Source organism: Psittacula echo, assembly GCF_963264785.1.
Source record: "Psittacula echo genome assembly, chromosome: 6".
Classification (NCBI taxonomy): Eukaryota; Metazoa; Chordata; class Aves; order Psittaciformes; family Psittacidae; genus Psittacula; species Psittacula echo.
Window position 1 is genome coordinate 62426850 of NC_137743.1, and position 8276 is coordinate 62435125.

At 39.6% G+C, this 8276-nt stretch overlaps 1 long non-coding RNA gene across 1 annotated transcript; it reads left to right on the plus strand.

Moving 5' to 3' along the window:
• The first annotated feature begins 2982 nt into the window (after positions 1-2982).
• LOC308222491 lies at positions 2983-7928 on the plus strand. The gene is made up of 3 exons (XR_013957149.1): positions 2983-3003; positions 3599-3732; positions 7541-7928. It is a non-coding gene; the product is annotated as an uncharacterized lncRNA (long non-coding RNA).
• The last annotated feature ends 348 nt before the right edge of the window (positions 7929-8276 follow it).

Below are 8276 nucleotides of genomic sequence, written 5' to 3' on the forward strand. Positions count from 1 at the left end.
TGACCAGGAAAGGCATTTCAAGAGCAAAATACCCTTTTTATTTCGTTGAAACAACAGCAACAACAAGCTATTGAAAGAACAGAGATGCTTTATGGCATATCTTATGTACACCATAAAGTAGTACAAGACTCTTTCAGTACCCAGCACCCTGCCACACATTCCCTTGGGACCACAGTTTAAAAGTTCTGGAAAAGGTTTAAACATCTGACGTGAGCCACCTAGTGTCTGAACGAATGGCGACATTAAGAAGTTAAACATTTTAACCTCTTTCTGACAGCTGGTAGAAGCCAATTTGTATCTATAAGCTTAAAATTGTAGACAGGGATCAGATTCAAACCTTTACTGAAACACAGCCTTCTGGGAACTGCTAGGCTCAAGCCTACCTTAAGAGCAGTCAGCACGCTGATAACACATCCATAAAGACTAGGTAAAATTCCTGTTAAAATACCATTTCAGGAGTAAAGTCAATCAGTAAACTGTGTACAGATGATGTGAGTTCTTTAAATACCTGTTTGCCCCACTCAGAGCAAACTTTCAAATTTTCACTCTGTAAAAGTACCAACTTGTTACTTCCCCCCAAAACCAAAAAAAAAAAAAAAAAAAAAAAAAAAAAAAAAAAAAAAAAAAAAAAAAGACAAGAAAAAAATTTCTAATTATAATTAGTCAAAATAAGACTCTCTCATAGTCTGAAGATAAAGTGAAACAAAATAATGTACGTCTTCCCCACCACTCCCAAACTCTAGGTAAGTGGTTTGCGGCTGATTTTAAGATTACTAGATTCCTAACTATAAATAATTTTTAACTGTGCTGATATATACTTGTTCTTCCCAGTTATCTCATGAAGACTACATACAGGAAAGCAATTCTGCCTTAACAATGACATAAAAATGTGAAATATTGAAGTGCGACAGAAAGTCATTACTGGAATAGCTGTAGGGAAGGAAAGCTGAAAAGGAGAGAGCAGAAAAACATAAAGAAGAAGAAAGCAAAATGAGGAAGAAAAGGAAAAAAAAAACTGATTGTAAAGCAGAAACCACTCTAAAAGTTTACAGATCGGGTTAGCTACGCAATATGAGGTTTGTATTATTTTCACAGGTGTTTTTCTTTTCTTCTATGTAACAATTTATTCAAAGGGTTGGAAGTCTGTAAGAATGTCAGGGTGGGTTACTGTAAAGCTTGTAGCATACATCTTTTTGTATTTGGGAAGGAAATGTAAATGAAAACACACTAAATATTGAAGATAGAGGAACAACCAGATTCTCTTGTGCTTTATTGTGAAGGAATATTACTGATAAAGTACTAAAAGAATAATGCATGTGATTTGAAAAGTCATGTTTATATATTGTTGTCAGTTTTGCTTTGTCAGGTTTGAGACTTTCACTGCAAATTTACATTGAGTACATTTCTAGAATTTAATAAACAAACTTTTGTTTCTTATAACAAATAGCATGCAATGATAGTGTTTTGGATTTGGCATATGTGTTATGGCTCTACTCAAATTCAGGTAACCATAATCTTAGTCCATAAATGTTTATCAGCAGATAACACCTGCTTGTACTTTTCTGCATTTTATCCCTTTTTAAATGCACATATTTACACACATTGATCTGAATTTAAGAATTGCAGGTTTTATTTCAGTTACAGAGATAGCCATTACCATTTTAAGCACAGAACTTCTTGGCAGGATTGAATAAAAATTTAAAATGTAGAAATTAAAAAAGAAGAAAAATAGCTTCTTTTTGCCTTTAAAAAAAAAAATAATTAAAAACTGATTGAATGAAACCTGAATGTCTCAAAAACTCTGTCTCTGAAAGAGGAAATTGAATCCCTCCTTTTTTGTAGACATGCTAACACAGTAAACCCTCTCCAAACCTTAACAGTTCATTAAAACCTCACCTGAAGCTCTTGACAGTGGCTAAACAGGAAGTATATTTATTGGCCCATCAAACTATCTGCCTGTAAGTCTCTTTAATCTTAGTACAGATCAAAACAGACCAAAAAAGTTGTTAAAGACATAGCAGGAAAGGTACATTATAATAGAAATAACTTCCAAAAGAGTACAGAGAACAACACCTGGCCTTCCTGTGGCTATGTTCAGGCTCAGTCCACAGGCTTCCAAGGGCACACACCTAGGGTAGGTAAGGTTGAAATGCAGGTTCTGATCTGTGAGTGTGCAAAGAATAAAGTTCTGCTCTTAGCAGAAGGAACACCACAGCCTGGCTGCATGAGTGTGTTCACCAGGGTTCAGAGATGGCTGAGGCCAATTCAAAATCTGTAATGCTTCTCTGCCACTAGCTCTGTGACTGCACCCTGTGCAAGTACGTAAGAAATGCCTCATTTTCTCCCACCAACTCCCACCCTCCTACACACCTTCACAGAAAACGTTGTACTCATACATGTGACCTAAACAGAGAAGGGCTTGTAGCAGGAGAAAAATTAAAACTCTGTGTTTCCGTTATATTCTTATATATAAAATCCATTGCCTACACGAATTAAATGCAGGGAAGGGGGAAATGCCACCTCAGTAACCTACAAAAGACCCTTTAATCAGAAAGTACTCTGGGCTTGAAAAGCGGAATTATGTTACAAATATAAACACTGTTATTTACAAATCACGCTGAATCAGGCAAAGCCTGGACCAGCAAAGGATCTGTAGAAATCAGGCGCAGTACAGCCCCTGCCTGAGGGGGGTGCCCGGCTGCAGCTAAGCAGAAAGGGCACTGCAGGACAGATGGAGGGGAGCCCAGAGACGCTCATCCTTGCGCGGAGCAGGAGAGGCTAGCGTTGTGCTGCCTGGGCGGCGGGGAAAGCCCGGCCTGGCCGGGCAGCCCGCTGCTGCTGCTGTTCCTGCCGCTGCCCTGACCCGACCTGACCTGACCGGCAGCGCGGGCAGCGCCGTGGCCCCGTCACAGGGCGGGGAGTGGCATAACAGGAAGTCGGTTCTGGTTCCTGGGTTAGGGTGCTCAGGCAGGAGCAGGAGGCCGAGGGTTTCGTGATGCGCTCGTAAGTCTGATCCCCTTTTAAACCGCTCCTCTCCGTCCTGCGGGACTGGCGGGCGCTCGGCCCAGGAGATGGGGTGCGGGCCTTGGCGCTGGCGGCGGATTCTCCGCCCGCTCGCGTCGACGCCGATTCACACTTTGGCGCTGTTCTGCCCGGCTTCGGGAGCGGGGCAGGGGCCGCTTAATTTGCGCGCCTAAGTGCTATCGGTGCGCGCGGGAAGGCCGGGGCAGGAACAGGACCCTCCCCGCGCCGCTCCGGGAGGGCAGCGGGGGCGATTGGCGGCAGGCAGCGGAGCAGGAAGCGGTGTGCTGCCTGCAGGGATGGCAGCGGCGGAGCGGGAAGTACCTCCAGCGCCGCTGGGATCACCGGCGGCTTCGCCGGGCGTGGGGGCTACCCGTCCTCTGAGCCGTAACTTTGGTGCGGCATTAGGGGCCCTTGCCGGGTTTAGGGGTTTCCGGCTCTTCCCGAAGTCGGGCAAAGCGGGAAACTTGTGCATTAGGCGGAACAAACAAAAAAACACAAAAAAAACCCAAAACCGAAACACCAAATACCGAAGTGCAGTGAGCTCTCAGTCTCTCACAAATGATTACCTCAACAGGTTTCCAGTTCTCGAGATGATGGCAGTGTAACTTACAAAATACTTCCATCGAAGAAGCTGTTTTGAAAACAGAAATATGTAGAGAAGTACTTGCTTCTGGATGACATTTGTGTTCTCGTGTGAACCTATGAGAGGTAGGCATGTGTATTATGAATGAATGTGTGTATGCACATGGTTAGCTAAAACTTTATTTCTTCGGAATTTAAGGGGGTTTTTTAGGCACTATGAAAACTCAGAATGTGCTTCTTCAGTGATCTGTGGAGCTGGGATTTCAGGATGTATGCAGCAGTATGTTGCTAATCTTTGTGTTGGGGCTCTTGGCATTTGACTCACAGAAAATTCATATTACTGTTTGGGGGTTTTCCACCTATGACAGCAAAATGTTTCTCATTTGAAGCGAGCATTTCAAGAGCATCTGCAGGTTTCATTGGATTTGTTTACTTAAAAGTTTGTCTTACAATGTTCGTTATAACCAGTTGCTTTAAAGTGTTCACTCAAAGATGAAATTCTAGTTCTTATTGCCATAGTTTTGGCAACTCAACACTCACGGGTACTCATATTTGCCCCCCTCTCATCAAACAAACTCTGGAGCTAATCTCTGTCTAATTCTGTCCTTGTTACAATAAATGCAGCATTTTGTATTGCTGCATCTGTTTTGACTGCATATTGCTGTTAAATTGTGAAAGTCTTTAGGATCTAATGAGTATCTAGAATGTGAATGTCTGAAGATCAGAGTTGTTAACTTTGGCCTGAATATGTTCCAGCTGCTTTATGGATACAGCGTAACTAAGCCTGATTAAAATAGTGGGGGTATTTGTTTTGGGGGTTGTTTTATTTTAGGGTTCTTGGGGTTGTTTGTTGCTTTTGGTTTGGATGGATGTAGGAAGAAGGGTAAATGACAAGGAACAGTTGGCAAATTCCCTGATAAATATTGATGCCTGTGAAGGAAAAGCAGGAAAAGGAGCCAGTTTTTCTAACTGCAAGGAGTTCTGGATGTGAGATAGATAGCATAACAAGCAGTTATTTATTCCAGCAGCAGGCAGTTCAGGGTGTGACTATAGAGTAGTTTAATCCAATCTAAATCTAAACTACTGCAGTCCTGCCCATGGTTAGTCTCATGTTCCCACTGCCTGCTTGTGTTGGTAGTAGTGCTTCAGCAGCTGCACAGTGAGCAAGATCCAGTTTTACTTCTGGGATTGGATTTTTTTTAGGGGTATTTTTGCTGCTTTTTTGAGGAAGCTACTTTGTCATACTCAACTGTATAGCATAGAAATACTAATACCAGTACAAGTAAGTGGCAAAAATACATGGCCAGAGGTGAGGTAAGGCAGGAGTATCCTTCACTGTGGCAAGGCAGACTTGCATCACTGTTATATAACTGTGACTTCACGTTACAGTTGTGAAGCCAATGCTGCCTTTTTTTCTTTTTTTTTTTTTTTTGAACATTGAACGCTGTCTTCACTTTTTGCTGACATTTTTGCTCCTATGCTTCTTCCTTGTGTTACCATGCCTTTTGAAGTGGTCTGTGGAACTGATCTGCATTAAAACTAACAGCAAAAATACCTCTAGCATTTAGTTTTAAATTGGATTAGTTTGCTGATATGGTTTGCAGTAAAGCTGCTTGTGCTGGAACAAAGGGGAGGGTGAGGTGGAAGCAGAAATGAATGTCTAGGTTATGAAGGATTATAGGACCAATTCTCCCAGTTACAATTCCATCTAAAAATGTCGCTAGTAGTGACTTTTACTGCCCCTTTCCCACTGCATCGAGTCTGGATTTCAGGGAGCTACCATTCTCTTTATTTTCCCCGACAAATTAGAAAATCAGGTGCAGTGCTATAATTCTGCCTGTTGGACCAGTTACCCATGGTGCCAGCAGGCCAGATAAGAGCAGAACGCTTTGTTAATACTCCCAGTCTTAATCAATCCATAAGTAAAAGGCTGGAAGTTAAGTATAAATTCTAAATACTGTTTTTCAAATTGAGACTTGAATTTGCATGAATGAAGGTAATGCCTTCATTTTCTATGAGTCATATGGAGCTGAACCCTGTTCCCCATGCTAGAAGCTGAACAGTCTTTTAAATTCCATTGCAGTAATTTTTTCAAGTTACCTTTTATACATACAGGACATTGCCATTTACTAGGTAAATTGTTACAAGTGCCTCTGGAGAATTCCAGTAAATTACAGAATCAAAATCAGTGCAAACTCTGCAGGCTTTTAAAGAATGTGAGGGCACGTTTTCAATCACTTTCAGCCATAACAGTACGCTTCTGCATTTTAGTACCTGCCCCTGCAGTCACGTGTAATATCTGATTTTATTTATTGAACTACATAAAACAGTCCTTCATTTGAAACTGAAAAAAAGCCGACCCATGTATTTAAAGATGTGCCTCAGGTATTAGAATGAATACTCCAGTTAGTGGAGGGATGCTCTTTGTGGGAGAAAAGGGGGGGATGAAGTGTTACTGATGATGCCTTGAGACAGTCTGCATGGGCCTGAAATTATAAACTACTGATGTTCAGAGAGCAACCTTTCATATGAAACAACGTGAGCATTTTACACAAAACTTACAGACTTGCATTTCAGTAATACTTGTTACGTCACAGGATCCCTAAATGATTCCAAGCTGTTAAAGAATTCACTTTGCCACTGTTAAAGTACAGCCACAGTGGAGGAGAGATGTAATTGCTTTTGCAGTACACACACATCATTAGAATGAAGTTTGCAGGACAAAATAGTGCAACATCCATACAGCAGTCTGTTGCACCTTTTAGCAAAGTCAAACCACATTTCTGTATTCAGGCATTGTGATATGGAAGATGTTCAAGAGCAAGGAAACATGAAAAAAAGCTTCAAGCTGCAATCCTTAAAATTTTGACCAGGGTCCAAAACAAGTTATCTTCGTCCCTTCTTGCTTGGCTTATCCTTTTCTTACTGCACCATTTTCCTTAACAGTACCTGTGGTTTATGAATAATCCCAGAGGATATTGAGGGATGATAGTTTCTGTCCATACTTGCGTACTGTGAGATAACCAGCTTTAAATATCAGGGGAGGTGATGTGAATTGTTGATTTTTTTTTTATTATTATTATTTTTTTATTTTTTATTTTAATTCTTTTTTTCCTTAATGCTGACACCTTGGGGGTTTTGGGTTTGGGGTTTTTTGAAACTCCACTTAACCTGTCCTCTCCTGTACTTACGATAAATTTTGACCTTAACATTCATGTAACATTACTATAGAAGCAAAGGACCTGTGTTTGCAAAGTTCACTCTGACTTGAAGTCTACGACATTTAACAGTGTTGTAGTCTTATGCGTCAAAAGTGCATGAGCTGTAGCTTCAGGAATTGTTACTGAAATTGTTCATAAAATTTAAAAAATGGATAGTATTGTGTAAAAAGGTCTGAAGTCTTGCTAATTCTTACTGGTTTGTACTACCAATTTTTAGATAAAAGATGTTTTCATTCACCTTGTAGTGTTGCTTGTGTTGCCATTTTCAAATATGGCATAGAATAATTTAGGTCCATGTGATGTAATGTTATTGGGCTTTTATCTTTTTATGACTTAATGCCAAAAGCTGAGTTTTGGGGGTTTTTTTAGTGCCTTTTTTTTCAAAATTGAGTAAGCATGAAACTGTTGGAAATGTCATAAAATCAGGTAATAGGTGATCTACATCAGTTCTAAGTCTCAGTCCTCAAACACTGTAGCCACACATACATTGACACATTCTGTGCATCCAAAATTAATCTGCTTTTATTTAGCTTTTGGTTAAACCTATACCTGGACTTAAAATGAAATTTTTGAGGTGAGCAGAACTATAGTTCAAACTGTTGCATGAGTTAATGCTCAAACATACTGTGCATACTACTTGAATTTGATATTGATACGAGTCATGTTATATATGGTTTTAGCATTCTTTCTTTTTCTTTCTGATTACTTTTCAGGTCTATGAACTTGACCACCTTTTCAGTGATGAAACAACATTGGGAACTGTGGACAAAATTGGAGAGCAACTTAATAAAGCTTATGAAGCCTATCGACAAGTGCATCTGGAAATTGCTATTCTGAAAGCAAGCCAGTACACTGCAGGGTAACTCCTTAGGCTGTGAATGTAGTAGGTGGGTTTCAGGTTTTTGACATTTTATTTAATTTATGTTTTTGGGGGTTTTCTTTGTTTGTTTGTTTTAAAGGTAAGAAAAGTGTTGTCTGTTTTGGAGGATTAATGAAGTCTAATGTGAACAGCAATGATGTATATAACTTTACCTAACTTTAATGGAGTATTTTTTGAATTTTCATTTGTTTTAATAAAAAATTACTTTAAAAATTATTAATGTAAATAGCTTATATTAAATCATTTTTGTGTTAATGGGAAGATATGCCATATGAACTATTAGTTTACTTGATGTGAAGGTGAAAGAATAATGGGTTAAGCACTGTGCAAGCTATTAGGAGAACAGAGTTTGTGTGTTGAAACATTCACAGCAAACTCACCTTAAAATTATTATAATAAGTATCGATTTTTAAAAATAATAATCTGTACAGTTATTCTTAACTATGAAGTAACAGAAAGATTCTAGAGGCATTCTGACCACTAAGGAGCACTTTTGAATTTTTACTTAGTCTGTTGTGGAATACATTACTTCAGGCAGAAATCTTCTAGAACTTCTCATCATGTATGCC